Raw genomic sequence first — 15258 nt, 5'->3', positions numbered from 1 at the left:
AATCTTCACAGAAGTGCAAGTTTAAAATCAGCTATTTCTGTGTTGCTATGATGTGGGAAACTGCCATATCATTACATGAATGTGCTGATGAAAAGAGCATCTGTCCAAATCCGGTGGGGATTCTTTCTAGTGAGGTTAGACTGAATATCTGCTTCTGCCCTTCCTGAACAGATACACAGAGAGTAGGGGAAGTCTTGCTTATATCTCTGCCTGCTTTGGCTGGTGCAGACGACCTCTTGTGTGGGTTTGGAAATCTGTTCTCACTGTTGAGGTCCTAGCAGATAAACTTCTGACTGCCGCACTGATAAAGCACAGGAGGGAAGAATTGATGGCTTCTCTTTCATACTCTAGGAATTTGTACTTTCTCTTCTCTAGCATTAGGAGGAAGCTGGGAGTCTAGCCCTTTTGAGATCTTATAAACAGAGAGACAGTTTTTGAGATATGTGTTTGTCATTTCAGTAGAATGAGTAATGAAGACACTGTTTTGTTTTACCCGTTTTTAATCAGTTTCATGTGCTAGCTTTCCCATTCTAGAAAGCTGACCCACCAATTCTTTGTCAGATGTCTCTCTTTATTTGCAAGGCCTGACCTTATTCTCCAGCAAGCAGCTGGAGAACTGAAATTTATGACTTCTTCATAATCAATTAACTGAATCTAGGAAAAGTACTGGGAAGGTTTGGATTCCAAAGAAAGCATAAATGTGGAGGGAAAAAAAAAACAACACACAAACAATATAAAAGAAAACCACTACAAAATAATGGTTTATCTTGTAATTCATTCATAGTTAAAAAGGAAATAACTGGAAGGTGCCAACTAGTTTCAGTCAGAAAACATATGTTATAAACATATGTTTATAGCATAAGGTCTCTATTGCTAAATCCTATGGTGGTCAGCACCTGTTTTAACTGATTCATCTGAAAATATTGCTCAGTGCTGCTAGAAGTAGTTCATCAATCAGTTTTCATTAGCACAGCCTGGCAGGTTGGCTGGCATGCCTGCTTTCTTTAGTTGTTGTTGTTTTCTTGTTATTCTCAGTTGCAGAACTATTCCTAAAAGATACCAGGGCAAAACTCCTACCAAATGATTGAATACGTAGACTTTAAATACCAGAAGGAATGATGAAGCTGAACTTGAAGAGTTGGTATGTGGAAAATGGATTTTTTTGTCATAGATCTGTGTCAGCGTTAAATCTGTGCATTAAACAAGTTTCAGAGTGATAATATCAGCATTAATTAATCTGCGTGATACACTAAGGGAGTGTCTACACTTAAAACAAAACAAAAACACCCACCAAAACAAACAGAAAAAAACTACTATGCCCTTGTATAGTTGGTTGTACTCTGCATGAACTGAAGAATTGAACCTCCCATCATGGAGTAACTGTCTTGATGCAGTGTTTCGCATATTGTAAGTACCAGGAAGGACAGAAAATCTGTGATGACGACTAAGAATGCAGCAACAGGTTGTTCCCAAAGATGGGAAGGGACATCTTGACATTAAATTGTGTTTTAGTTTAAGTTTATTTTAAAAAAACAAATGAACAACAACAAAAAAGCCACAAACATTTGGTTAAACATCATCTGCTGGAACAGTGACATTTTTCTAGTATCCCAAGACATACACGACCTTGACTAGCAAAAACAAATGCCCTCAGTAGACAGCTTATGGTCAAGGAATGGCAGGATACAGTCAAGAACTTACTGCTGAAGAAATACTGCTCTAAATTATTGTTGTGAATATAGTATGGTAAATATCAATCAATTTATCAACACCGTGATCTCAGAGTCTTTGTAGCTGTTCCAACTGACTCATTCACAATTCCTGTAGTTCATACTACCACTAGTATGGTTTTCCCAATATCGTAAGACCTTCTTTCCTATCTCCTATTCCAAAATTTTAGGCTGGCTAGATGTCAAATGCCCTGCACTTCCACTACAGGATCAAGACTCCTGATGCAGTACTATCTTTGAATAACTCTCGTAGCATTTAATGGGCAGAGCTGTACCACATTGTACATGTCAGGCAAATATAACAAGGCCTGTTCTGTGCTGAGTGGCACAGTTTGCCAAATATGAGTAGTTACATTTTATGTTACACGTCATTTCATGTCATGATTGAATTGAACTAAATCCCAAGCCTTTTGTCAGCCCCATCAGGGTGTTTTGTCTGTAGTGGTGCAGAACACAGTCCCTGTGAGAAGCGAGTGGCCGGCAGAGCATCATTTTGCTTAACTGACATGTCTTAGGTTTTAACGGGGCTCTTGATCACTTGTGCGTGTGTGCACAGCTGATTCGTCAACCAGACGATAGTGCTGACCATGAGAGGAAGGGTTCAGTGGTGCTGTAGGATTTATTTAATTACAAAGCAAAGATTAGCCAACACAGCATATTTAAAGCTGCTTTTAGCAGAAATGTTGGCAGTGGATGAACGGATCTGATGTCATTTCTGGCATCCTCCATCAGTACCATTCTTTCCACTGTATTGAAAGGTAGCCCCCTATTCTTAGTTTTGTTTTTGACAGATGTTACGAAAAATTTTACCAGCTTCTGTTAGGTACCTAAATTAGGCCTTCTAGCAGGAAGATGGAGTCTCTTCTAGTGCTTCGCTGGAGCTGAGGGCAGGAGGACTGCAGTTACCCTGCAGTTAGGCTCCGAGAACGGCCGTGGTGCTGGGGAGCCCGAGGGTTCGATGCAGGGACAGAAATGCTTCATGCTTTGTGCCATCACATGTGCTGGTTCTGCATCTGCAATGGAAGATCCACCGTTGGGAGAGAAAAGGAAATTTTCAGCTAAGATATTCAGGAGGTTTTACAGTGACCTAGAGGACTTTTTCTTCTAATATAGTTTCTCTGTTCAGCATTTGAGTGAAGTTGCTGTGTATCTTCTTGTAATTGTGTGACTTGTCAGAAGAGACACTACAATAATATCCAGTTTATTTTAGATAAAACAAGATGAGTGCTGCTTTCTTTGATGTCATGCTTATAGCACATCACACCTTAAAAAGGTACAAGAAATAAATACGAGGACTGAAAGAAAACCAAGCTTTCAACTTTGATCTCTTTCCTTCCCAATTTATTTCTGTCTCAGTTACTATGAAGTCTACATTGTGAAGAGAGTGTTACAGAGTTTCTCCTCTCAGCTGGAAAAATTATCAAAGTTCAAGAAAGGCAAAGTGAAGAAAAAATGTCTGATTAACAGATTTCTATTTTTCTTGCATGTCTTGGCTCATTTGATGCTACCTTTGTGGTTGTCTGAAAAAGCAAAATGAATATGAAACACAATGGGGTGCTATTTTAATGAACCATCTCTAGCTCTTGGGGCCTCTAGCTAATATAATAAAGCTTTACTTTTTTTATTTATTTTGATTGTGGTTCTTTACAGGCTACTACAGGCTGAACTGTTACAAAGTAATGACCACAAGTAAGCAGAAGAAAATCAAACATTTTTGTTTTTCCACACTGCTTATTTGCATCTCAAGTATCTGTTTAAATAAAAAATACCTAACACTGTTGAGAACTAGAAAAAAAATAATTCCTGTTAAACATCTGAAGGTGTGCCAGCTTCTGCCAGGATGATCCTTTTTGCTAATTATTCCCTAGAGTGGCTTAGGCGTCTCTTTAACTTCAAGCGTACTGCATGGCCCCAGGAAAGCTGAGGGATTATTGATAAGGTTGCAGATAGGCAAGCACTTGAATTGTGTTGCTGAGTCAGTTGTTCAATTATACAGAGTCTTGAGGGTGCAGTAGTTTTTATATTTGTATTTCATATACCTCTGACCATATCCTGCCTACAAAATGGCATCAGTTGTCAGCAATTACAGCTGTTGTTTTCTTCCACCTTTAAGTAAAAAGTATAGCTTTTTCTATACGAATATATGTTGCAGTGTTCTTGGCATTACAGATCAATAGATTACTCTTTAATTGTGCTGCCAGGAAATATAATGCTGAGCCACCTCATCTTGAAATAATACAATAGACTGATCCATTAATGCACACACTGACATTTTATGTCTGAAAATAGTCAAGGATTATTTTTTTTCCCCATGACTAGTCTGAAATGCACATTTGAATTGATAAAGTAAGGTAAATAGCTTTTGGTTGAACAATGCTTTTGGTCTTAAACCGGTTATCAGTGCACTCCTCTAGCAAGCAGCGTGCCAGTGATTTTGTATCACAGATTGGGAATTTAGTTGCCTGCTTCTGCATTAGATTTGAACCTAGGAGGAGATATCATTTTTGTAATGAAAGTGGTAACCCCACAAGCACTAGCTTTTTGCAGAAGGTGGAAAAAATGTTTGACAAACCTTTTAGTGGACTTCTAAAGTGTTTTAAGTGGTGAATTGATGAATTACAAGGAAAGTTTTGTATTTTTTTGTTTTGTTTTTACCTAGAACTGCAATGTAGAAAGACTAGGTAGTTTGCTTTAAATTAGTGAATTAGGAAGTTTTACAAAGAGATTTCTTTCTTACTTTTAGATAAGCTTAGAGATGCTTTTTAAGAACAAATTATGTTTATTTATTTGCAGTGTTCTTAATGAAAATGGATCATCCAATGTAGAAATCAGGTAGTTAAGAAATTGATTTGAACCATTGTTTCATTTCCAGTGGACGTGTATCCAATCCCTGACAGTGACCGATACCTGATACTTGAAAGGGATGTTTTAAAGCTGCCATAGGTAGTAGACAGTGCTTTGATAACTGATGTTATTTTTGCCCTTAACATCATGTAAATATTTCATTTGGTGATTGATTTTTTGTGTGTGTACTATTTCAGCCCATCTAATTGCACGATAGAGAATGGCTGTTGTCACTCTCCTTTGTTGTCCAAGAAAGAGAGTGATTGGATTTAATCTCAAGCATATTGTTTTGATATTTTTGTGTGTGTTATCTTAACATGCATTGCTTCACTGGTGGATAAACTTGATGGACTCTGGAGTTTAGGGAAGTGAGTCAGATTCAGTTTCTGAATGTACAGCAAAGGGGAAAGCTTTCCCAAGAGCTTGTTATGCTGCCTGTCCAGCTTTACAATGCACTGCAAAGCTGTTCTTTTGTTATTTAAGGCTCATGTGCCATGAAAGTTATCATACATAGTTGATAACAGGAAGCTGAGCACAATGCTTTAATTCAGCTGAAAGATTTTGCAAATGTCATCAGTTGGGAAAGGAAATTGTCACCATGTGGTCTTAGTTAAGTCCGAGGCAGAACTGTAGTAGTGTTTTCTTTTATACTTTTTTTTTGTGCTTGCAAATTGCACAGAAGAAATACAGGGCAAAGCAACACTTTATATTTGTTTTGCAATGAACACCAAAAATAAATCAGTAAATTACATTGCTTTCTTATTTCTCAGTTAAATAAAATACTTTGTGCATGCAAGTTTTGCTGTTACTACATAGACCTGCGATCCAGTTTGCAGTGCAACACCTCGGAGATCCTCAGATGGGCTTTCAAGAAGTCCATGTTTGGTGCAGTGGAAGATGGTACAACCATAGCTTCATCCTATTCAGTCCTCAGACTCGCTTCTCTCTTGTGACAAAGACATTCATAGACTTCATAACAGTTCTTTGGTACTGTATTTTGCATGTGTGTGTACAACAAAACCAGGTGTTTGGGATAAAACTTGCCAAATTATTTCATTAAATGTCAGTTATAATAATGGTGAAGATCAAATCCTGAATTAGCAGCTTGATAAGCCTCTATGGGAGACTAGGGCTTAACTGGGTTGCTCAGTTGAGTTATAATACAAATCATTTTATCTTTGATGTCACTTTAACCTGAGAGAGCTCTTTTCAGTCAGCCACTCTGCTCTTTTTGCCAGTATGGAGCTGCCCTGCGTCCCTGTGATTGTTATGTTCCTTCTGTTGTAGATGGTGGCGTAGCTTATTTGACTCTTTCAGTTGAAACCAAGGAATTAACTTGGTAGGGACCTATGGACTTTAAAAGTTATATTTGTATGGATTCTTCATAGCCTGTACCACAGTGAAAAATAGCAATGCTTCTCAGTTCTTTATGCTTTTATAGACAGGAAATTGCTGTAGTAATATTGAGTAACTAGGCTTTTTGATCAGTTGTAAAATTTGCATCCAGATATGCTAGCACAGATCTCTTTTTAAACTGTCTTATTAAGTAAAGTAGTAGCAGTGCTTAATATGAACATCAGCAGTCATTATATGATCTCTTCGAAATATGTTTTCATGAGTGGATGTGATCTTGGTGAAGAGTCTGTAACAGAGAGGAGACAAGTGTGAGGTACAAGGAGCAGAGTTGTTGGAGGCCCACCTGTTCTTCACTTGTAATCATCGCCTGAGTCCAGAGGGAATAGCAAAAGCCATTCTGCAAATATTTAGCTCAGTCAGTATCATTAATTAGGTGATCTGTAGTATATGTTTTCATGCTCTTTCTCTTCTAGTTAGTCTCATTTTACTGTGCTGTGGTGTCTGAAGAGCAAAGCAGAGACAGGTACGTGAGGCCTGCCACTGCAGTGGGCCCAGGGGACTGCTGAGTCAGTTCGGTTTGATTTTCTTACCAGGTTTTGACCATTTGCTTTATTGTTGAGTTGAACCCGCTTCCCCATACTTGCTGGTGGAAACAACAAGGATCGTGAACTTGTTCTTTACAAATTTACGTGGTGGATTGCTTTTTGGTTTCTCCTTTGCTTGCTCATGTCAGGCAAGCAAAGGTAGCGGTAAGGTTAGACTGGCTTTGTGCTTTGGCGGCTGAGCTGGCAAAGTGCCCTGCTGCTCCTGACCATGGTGCCTTACTTCTTTTGCAATACATGGTGCTAGAAAGTGCCAGAAAATGAGGTGGTGCTAATACCTGGGCTCTTTTTATCATATTTAGTCCCTAGAAAATATATAGCATTGAGGAGGGGGTGCGTGACACGAGAAATGCTCTTACAACAGTGTCCATGTCTGGTTGCTGGAGTGTGTCAGTACTGGGGGTAATTCTGTTTCTGGGTCTGAGCTGGGGAGATGTTTTATGTGTCTTACTGACCAGAACACAATTCCAACAATATTTTCCACTGTGCAGCAAGAGCATGGATTTTGTTCCAAATTAAAATAATGGCTGTAAACTATTGGACTATAATAACCTGAGATACTTTTTAAGGACATGATTACTTCAAAAGCCACAAAGTAGCTCTGCACTGCTGGTTTTTAGAGCTCAGCAAATTGTATATAGGGCCTGAATTATTAATGGAGATAAACTGGAGGAAGCTCTGTAGTCTTATCAGTCTCAAGCAAGCAGTAGTTGCTTGACTTTGTCGAGAAAAGCAGCTCCTTCGGAAGCAATGAGTGAACAGGTCCTCGGTGAGGAGTCCTACAGCGAGAATGGCTTGTGTCAGTATGCCCAGAAGATGACTGCCTGTTTTGGACATTTAGGTAAAGAAACTAAAGATGTGCATGTGGATTTTTTGCTCTCCATTATATCAATGAACTCTTTCATCAAGATTGCAGTAAATAGCTGAGTGTTTTGTACGTCACCCTGCAGTCTTCAGTAAGTAAATGGTGTGTGTCAGAAGTGAAAAGCTGCATGCATGGAGTCATTTTACAGTAATTAGTAAGCTTTTGATTCCCTATTTGTGGGAACTTGAATTTTAGAATGACTTTTTTTGCTCTCTCTTGCTGTTTTAGCTTTTTTTTTTTTTTTTTTTAAATTGCTTGGATAATTATATTTCTTGGTATAAATGGATGTAGTCCTTGCTCATTTTTCATCTGTGTGAAGGCTTTTTTCTTTCTCGTTTTCTTTTCTTTTTTTTTTTTTTTCTTTCTTTCTTTTATTCTCTGTCTGTATGAGAATTCTGATGGCAGAGAAGATAATCCTGTTGTCTTGGTCAGCTGGACGAAACAATAGTTGGGGTTATCTACCTATATGATAAATGTGTTACACTCTGAAGTGGCATGAGGAGGGAAAAGGAAAATTTGTTTTTGTTTTGTCTGTTTGTTTGTTTTCCTTTGGAGGTAGGTTTTTCTGAATTTAGGATGATTGACTGTTTTTTTCAAAAACAAGAATAACGTCAAACTTAAATGTATCTGCAGGAAGTTTAAGTCTGTTGACAGAAGCAATTACAGTTGTTGTCTACTTTCTGCTGTTATTCAGCAAAATAACATAGCAGATGCCTGCTACTCTGTTGTGGAATTTATTTATTGATTGCAGTCAAATTTTGTTGTTCTGTTTGAGTAGCGTTAGTAGAGTGATCTATTCCTAGTTGTACATGAGACATACTTAGTTATATGTTTATTTATATAATCTGGGACTGCTTGTTCGGGAAATTCAGACAGGATTGAATAGGAAATGGCCTTGAGATGGATGGAAATGCTATAATTAGAATATTTATCTAGTAGTGAGATCAGACATTTAAAGTAACTAGTTTGCCTAACTTCTGTCTCGTATTCAGTCCCTGGTGAACTCCATCAGTCTGAAAAGCGACTGCACCTGCAGCTGTGCTCTGTAATGCCTGGGCAGACTCGAGCCCCCAGCGCTGAACGCTCAGAGGAGGCACGGCTTCAGATTGGCAGTGGTTGAAAAACATTTTGATACTTGGCAGATGCTGAGGAAATTTCCTCAGTGCTGTTTCTGGGTTGGGTTCCTGAGAACAGGTTTCAAGAAACATACGGATGGGGTTGTGCCCTTGTGCTTCCTGCCTCTTTTGTTTCTCTTCAGCAAGGGTATTAGAAATCAATCTCCTCCATCTAATCGAGTGCTTAACCCCTCCAGTGGTAGGAGATTGGCACTGTCTTTTTGATTCTGTCTGAAGCTAAGCCTGTTACCAATAATGCTGAGTTACAGGGGTGGTGCAGGAGGTTTTCTCAGACCTGGGGCACGGGGACCTGACCCTCTGAGCCAGCTCTCAGGAAGCCACTCTGATACTTCTTAGGCTTGTTTTGCTCATTTCTACTTGTTGTCCCCTTTTATTATGTATTAGCAACGTGGAGGTTCTTAAAGGTATACCCTGTGTGTAAAAAACACTGACAAAAAATCATATTGCTTTGCATTAGCAGCAGCAGCTACTGTGTGGTCTTCGATATTTGCAGTCTTCAGTCACAGACACCAATAGCCATGGCTGGAAAGGGGCATTGTTAGAGTAGCCCCTTGGAGAAAGGTAACCTTAATTTGCAAAAATTAAGAAGCTGGGTGTTTCTATGGTGACACACTAAGGTCACAAAATGCTTGCTGAACTGTACTCGTGGCCTTTCTGCTAATCCTTTGAGTCTCAGCATCAGAAGGAGACAAGGTTGTGACTCCCTGTTCAAACTAGCACTGGAGACTTCTACAGTAGGCACAGGCTGACTGCTTCTGGGGTGGAGATGCTACAGAAAAAGGACACTGGTCTCTCTGCCTCTGAAGCTGACCCTGGAGTTGCTCTGCCTGCAGAAGTCATGCTACCAAGTGCAGGAACAGATCCCTGCATGGGTAACAGAGGATTCAGCCTCTTCTGCCTTCATCCTGCCCCTGCCCTGTGCACCCTGCTTGCAGCTCTTCTGTAGCCATGTAAGAGGTAAACATGCAGGGACCAATCTCAAGTGGTTAAAGGAGTCAGAGGAGGCTTCGTATAGCTTTTATGTCATGTGATTATGTGAGAAAAAAAAAAGACTGCAGTTTCTTCTGATCACCACTACACAGCAGATTGTACCAGTACGTCATGCATTAGCAGGTGTAACGCCTGTGTAGGGACATACAGCTGGGAAGCTGGAGAGCTCACTGCGGAGCTGACCTTGTGAGGATTGACTTGGGCAGCTGAGTTGACGTGTGTGCTCTTGGCTCATCTACCTGAAGGGCGGAGCCCACCTGGAAGTGTTGGTGAAGCTGGGTAATGGGCACCACTGTTGTTGGATTTCTGTGGCCTGTCTACATCTTTCTCAGATTATTCAGCAATAACCGATATCTGAGCTGAGAGATGCACATGTTAGAGAGTGCCCAGCCGTCTCCTCTGAGTCATCCCGCTGCATGAGCACAGAGCGGCGATCCACCTTCAGCTTGAGCGATGGAAGCTGTTGTTATTTCGGGAGATCTGCCTTTTCCCCTGACTGGCCCGTGGTGTGCAGGCCAGTAAATTGTGAAATCTGGGAGAGACTGCAAAACAGCTGACAAGCTTCATTTCCTGGGGGTAATACTTGAAAATAGTGTTTGCTGAGATCTCTGATCTGATGGGAGATACTGTAAGACAGAACTCTAATTGCTGTATTTATTGAGCCCCGTCCTCCTCAAATACACATTAGTATGACCCCATAAAAAGGAGTGCAGCGATGTTGATTTGTGCTGGCTCTGTCCATGGTTGGTTGTAAAACCCCAGGGAATGGCTGCTTAAAGGGAGCTGTGATTTTGGGCTTGTTTTCAAGATAACATAAAAGTCCTGCTATGTAAAAATAAAAAGCAAATGACCTCACAGGAAAGGAAAACTGTAATAATAGATGATCAAAGGCTGGGTTTGTGACATGGCATGTTCTCTTTAAAACGGTAAATAAAGGAGTCTTCTCTTCAAAGCCTGTCCCCATCAGATAGTACTTGAACTGTTTGGGTTTTGAGGGAAGAGTTAAACGACAATTTCTCGCCATGCTCAGTAAGCTTATTGTTTTAATGTTTTTATTTCACCTTATAATTTAGCAAAAGCCATACTGGAAGCAGTGTGCTTATTGCACCAGGCCATTTTGCAGCTATATACAGCTTCTGAGTGTTAAGGGGAGCTGAAGGCCTGGGCTGAACACTGCTGTTGTCTCAGGGAGTTTGGTGGGAGAAGGAGCTGAGGTTGTCTCTGAGCAGGGGACTTGTCTTGGGGTCTACCTGTAACTCCCCGTTTCAGACTATGAATGCTGTTCCAGTTCTTTTTTCTATTTTGTTTTGGGATTTCCTGTGACTTTCCAGTGCCCAGTTGATGATTAACTCTGCCTTTACCCAGGGAGAAATATTCATTAGATGATTAGATTAGCAAGTCACTGGAATTGGATTAATGTAAATACTTCTTGTAAGCGAAGCAGGAGGAGTTGGCACCGTGTCTGCAAAGCTTCTCCTGTCGGCCAGACAGGAAAGGGGAGAGGAAGAGAGCCCCAGCTAACCAGTCTTCAGTAGTTAGGGGTAAGCTTAAGTGCTTTTGTTTGTAATAGGCAGTGAAAGCTGCAGAAAGGATTTCTCCAAGGAAATCTACTTACGAAGTAAAGTTAGCCAGCCTTTGTATATTCCTGAAGGAGGAGGGCAAGCATGCTTTACTCTAACCTGTTCTCCGTGGCACACGCACAGGCCTGGCATGGAACAGAGGCTTGGTAGATTAAATGCACAGATGTGCATTTGTAGCTTACGATGATGATTCCTCCATAATAAGATTTCTAACAGAGCAAATTTTTTTTGTTTTGTTTTCAAACTAATCCTCTTACATACCTCGGATAAATTCTTTCTCTTGTCCTGAATATTAATCTGATTTTCAAATACTCTTCATGGTTTTGCTGCAGCTTTTTGCATTCTCTGGAATGAGTTGCAATTGATTGCAATAGTTTTAGATGGTAGTCACCTGATCAAGCATACTGTCATAATCTCTTGAAGATAATCACTAAAAATATATCTTCCTTAATCTCCTTTGCTGGATAAGAGAAAAAGAGAAGGATCGGTAAGGGCAGTAGTAGACAGAGTACACGCACTACAGGTTACTTTCTATAGCTCCTTCAGCATAGAAATGCCGTCCTTCCCCATCTTAAACAGCTTTGGGAAGCTGTGTGGATCGAGTAACAGTAAAGAACTGGTGCTGGAAAAGGTGAAATTCAGAAATTCAGTCAAAAGAATGTCCATTATTGAGGATGGGGATATTGCAGAGGTCTTGTATCTCATTCCGAAGCAGAGCATACTGAAACAACTGCCCTACTTGAATCCAGATGACTACTACTTATGCGAGCGGTTATTTGACGATCCTGAGGATCTGGGTAAGTGAGGGCTGGCATCAGATATGGGGTTTTTGTTCACCGTATAGACTGAATACAGCTAGCTTATTATTTTGTGTAACAGCAAGATGCTTTATGACAGCAGGTGAACAGAAATATTTTTAGTGAGGAGGGAAAAAGAATTAAAAAAAAATAGAATCTGAATAGTCTAAAGGTGGATGTAAGTGCATCTCTATCTCCGATCATCTTGGGAAAAAAAGAAAGCTTTAATTTGCAGAGGTACTCAAGTGATAAAAATACCTTGCAAAACCACAGCATCCTGTGGTGGTGTGTTCCACAGCTTTCCGAAGGGTTTTATGGAACTATATTTGGTTTTGTTTTAAAACCTATTGCTGAATAGATTCATTTGGAGCTGCCTAATTTTTGAATTGGAAAAGATTATTAGAAGTCTTTCCCTGTTCACCTTGTCACTTGTGAGTTTTAGACCTCTGTTGTATCTCTTATCCAGGTATCTATTTTCCAGGACAAATAGTCATAATTTATTTAGATGCTCTTTGTGCAGGAGCCTATCCATGCATTTTATTACCCTTCTTCCCCTTTATTTTTCTAGTTCTATTATAACAGTTGAAAACATGGGGCATAGAACTACACACAGTATTCAAGATGCAGCGTAATGTGGATGTATGTACAGAGTCATAAAAATGCTGTCTGTTCCTCTCAGTAGTCCTTAATTTTTATTTATTTATTTATCTATTTCATTGATATTGAACACTGGTTTATTCCTTGATGGAACTATTCATTGTGGCAAAGCGGGAGGAGGCATTATGTTTTGAATTCATGAGCTTAACTCATTTGTTACAGTCCATCAAGAACTAAAAAAAAATTTTTTTTTTTTTTTCTGGAAATGCTGATCTATGAAACTGGCTATAAAATTGTTAATCTGAAGCTTGCAGACAAATACAAATTTTCTCTTCTATGACTTGTGTTATGGACCTTGGTTTTGATACCCCAGACTTCTTATGTGCTGAAATTCTGCCTGTCCTTAACAGATCAAGAGAACTACTACATACTTGTCACTCTATTTAGATCCTAAAAGTGTTAATATTGAGTTACTGTATATGGTAGGTGGGTATTTTTTCAATATTTGCTTTTGGGTTTGATATTTCATCAGTGCCAGATAATTTTCTGTTCTGTGAAAGCAGTTTTTTAGCTAGTTAGCTCTGTACTCAATGAACTTCACAGTGCAATAGTAATATAGCAAAAAAAAAAAAAAATAATATATATATATATTATTTTTTTGTGTGTGTGTAGTTACTGCTTCTGAGTGAACAATTCTGTTAAAACTAAAATTCTAACTAAGATAATGCTAGAACGTGCGGTAAATATTGTAATATGGCTGTGACCCTGAAAAAGCAGGTATCATTCTGCCTTGCCACCCCTGCATTTCCCTCTGGTATTCTAGAGAGAACTTTGACGGATATTTTCTGCATTTGTATAAAGCACAATTTAAAGTAGAAAACGGAATGAACAATGACTGGCTATATGATCAATCCATGTGGGACTCCAAAGAAATGTTTTGCATTTGTAGCAGACTGGCAGCCACCTTTTTGCAATTTTATTCTGATTCGCATGGGACTTGAATCTGTCTAGAAATTTGCATTTATGCAGTTCTTCACTCAGTTATCAGCAATCACAAAGAATTATTAAGCACTAATAATAAGCAGTTCCTTAATAATCATTAAGCAAATGATTAGCATTATTTTATCATCCTGCAATTTGGGTGCTGGTATTCAGTAGGATGGGTGTTCTGGTCCTGGTTTCCAGTTGGGTGGATAACGCCAGCTGAAAAGCTGAAAGGCGTCTTAGCTCTGCTTAAATTGTGGTACTGTAACTGGAGTCAGAATTCCAGCTCTTTAGAAGAAAAGTAGTGACGTGGTTTCTGAAAAAGGCCTGTTGGTAGAAGCTGTAAGTGAGTTTAAGATAGAAAATGCATGTGTCCATCCCTTAGGCCATGTGCCTGCTTGGGGATTATGGTGCCTCAAGTACTACAAGATTTAGCAGCTTATGTACGCTCCTGAAAGACAGGTTGTTGTCTGTATTTGGCTTTACAAACAGATTATAAATTTCCCCATCCAAGACATTTGGAGATTCATCTCATGTTTTTTTTTTTGCTGCTCATGAGTGGAATTACAGCCTTCTGGAAATGCCCTGTTCTTAGGTTTTTGGAGGGCCAGGAATCTTCTCAACAAGTGCAGAGCTATTTAGTACCCAGGAAGTGGGTCTTTGGAGTCTCAGGCATTTAACCTGTGCCATGCTTTTACTTAGCTCTCAGCATGAAAGTCCATTGGCTTCCCAAGGGGAAGGTTGGAGCATCTCATCTCATGTTAGAGAGCGGTGTGATGTAGACAGTTAACTGTATTCTAAAAATTGAAGATTATTTTTTTTTTTTTAGAAGAAAAAGAAAAAGACTTCAAAAGACATTTTGAATCACTGCAAGGTGACTGCAGGATGGGGATTCTTGGCTTCATTTGGCTCGCAAAGCCTGCTGAGCAGCCTTCACTCCCGATTCCAGGGAAGGTGGTAAGGGACTGCTTCCCACGGGAGGAATTGCCAGGTGGGTGGTTTGCTGCCACCAAACCTGTGTTAACCCAGCCTGTTTAAGCACATGGCTAGTTGTCTCTGGAGGCCAGACTCCCATACAAAGGAGGCTGTGGAAAAATGTTTGATATTAAGGACTAGCAAAAGTTGACAGCTCGTTGCAAAAGAGAAGAGGAATCTGAAAGAGAAAATTGGCTCGGAGCTGTGTGATGTTCCTTCTTGCCTGAGATTCTGTCATCTGTCACATGGATGTGATTCCCTGTGCAGGCCTCCTCTCTTCCTCCAACCTGAATGCTGTTTGATGCAGCGGTGGTGTACACCTGAGGGAAAGGAGATACGTACCACATTATCTAACCGACCTCCTGCATGAGTTCAGTACCTGTTTATGTAACAGTCTTAATTCAAAGCAGAGCTTGTGAGAATGGCTGCTTGTGTTGGACCAGTTAGATGGCAAGGAAGACAGAAGGAATTTGAGAGGATGAAAAGGACATGGGGGAAGTCCAGACCGCATGAAGACAGCTCAGTGGTTGGACAGATGGAGGAAAATTTTATAAAGCATTAGATCCTGTGAAAAATGAGGGTCTGGAGAAAAGGTCCATTTGTAATGTGCTGATGGTGCTCATAGAAGCTCCCCACAGTGTGCGTACCTATAGCCATAGGATTTTAATGCTGCTGGATGAGCTTGTAAGGTGTCCAAAGCTAAGCAATGTTGAGAGTGGCAAGCGGTGATTAGAGAGAGAAAAATCCAGGTTCTGTTGGCAATGTAGCTGGTACCCTTTCTTTAGATGCTGAGATGTGCTGT

General features: G+C 39.9%; 1 protein-coding gene and 1 long non-coding RNA gene across 13 annotated transcripts in view; both read left to right on the top strand.

Annotated features, from left to right (window-relative positions):
• The window catches only part of ABLIM1 (actin binding LIM protein 1), a 190112-nt gene that overhangs the window by 46433 nt on the left and 128421 nt on the right, over nucleotides 1-15258 (top strand). For 4 of the 12 annotated variants that reach the window (XM_084525601.1, XM_084525585.1, XM_084525599.1 and 1 more), the window contains exon 1: nucleotides 7354-7373. The exons of 7 other annotated variants lie outside the window; for them this stretch is intronic. The gene's annotated coding sequence lies outside the window, so the exon portion shown is untranslated. Of the gene's footprint in view, nucleotides 1-7353; nucleotides 7374-15258 lie in introns of those variants that run through there. One more of the 12 variants, XM_084525594.1, reaches the window with a different exon arrangement.
• On the top strand, nucleotides 2353-3341 carry LOC311440231. Its single transcript, XR_014695278.1, has 2 exons — nucleotides 2353-2488; nucleotides 2567-3341. It is a non-coding gene; the product is annotated as an uncharacterized lncRNA (long non-coding RNA).

The sequence above is a fragment of the Aythya ferina genome (genome assembly GCF_964211825.1).
Source record: "Aythya ferina genome assembly, chromosome: 7".
Taxonomy (NCBI): Eukaryota; Metazoa; Chordata; class Aves; order Anseriformes; family Anatidae; genus Aythya; species Aythya ferina.
Note: the sequence above shows the minus strand (reverse complement) of the source record. Positions and strands in the feature narration are given on the sequence as shown.